Source organism: Agrilus planipennis, unplaced genomic scaffold (genome assembly GCF_000699045.2).
Source record: "Agrilus planipennis isolate EAB-ADULT unplaced genomic scaffold, Apla_2.0 scaffold176, whole genome shotgun sequence".
In the NCBI taxonomy this organism is placed as follows: Eukaryota; Metazoa; Arthropoda; class Insecta; order Coleoptera; family Buprestidae; genus Agrilus; species Agrilus planipennis.
Genome location: NW_020442401.1, coordinates 643,889 through 644,757, shown reverse-complemented (window position 1 = coordinate 644,757; position 869 = coordinate 643,889).

The window sequence follows — 869 nt, the reverse complement described above, 5'->3', positions numbered from 1 at the left end:
GATAGACGTTTAATTTTTGTGGCAGTTGTACAGTTCTGCATCACAACCGCTACATAGAGGCCTGATTCGTATCAAAGAGAAGCGATATCCATGAGCGGCGCCACAACGTCAGCCTCTGTTTTTTGGAAACCTACAATTAACATCAACTTCGGCCGCGACACAGTTTTATATACATTTTAGAAAATTGCCGGGTACAGTGACTTTTCGTCCGCCTTAAACACCGCTTCGAGATGCAATCTCAGTTGCCCGTGCTCGTCCCAAACGGATTAGAAATAGATTTTTATCACCGCAGGAGGACAGTTTTGGGTAACCTTTAAACGTAAGGGAACAGTTCCGTCTTGACAATGGCCTTGTTAGTGTTTTTTGTCTTCAAAATGTTACTGGGGTAAATTTTAAACCACACGTTATTAACCGAAACGTTTTCAGGTAATAGTTAATTTTAGAGTATCATTAAAAGTAACTAAAAGTCTTCAAAAAGTGGGTCATGAGAGACATTCATTTAATGGCATCTAACGAATAGTGTTGTGGGTAATCCCCGCCGTGGCATAGATAACCGTTATTTTGAACCGCAACCCCTTTAATATAAAATTAAAACCAGTCCACAATAAATTTCAGGTTCATATTAATGTTTTTCGAGTTAAAACTAATTGGAAAATTGAAGCTATTTTCATTTTATTTTTATATCTATTAAAGACTTTCGAAATCATCAAAAAAATTTTTAAAAAGGCGGAAAGGAAAGGAAAATCTTCAGTTTTATGCGACGAAAGTTGAGTACACTGGCTATCGTATGCTTGAAGATTTCTACAATTGAATTGATATAAATGCCCTCTCGTAGGTGTCCAGCAACTTCAGACAGTATTGCTTTAAAC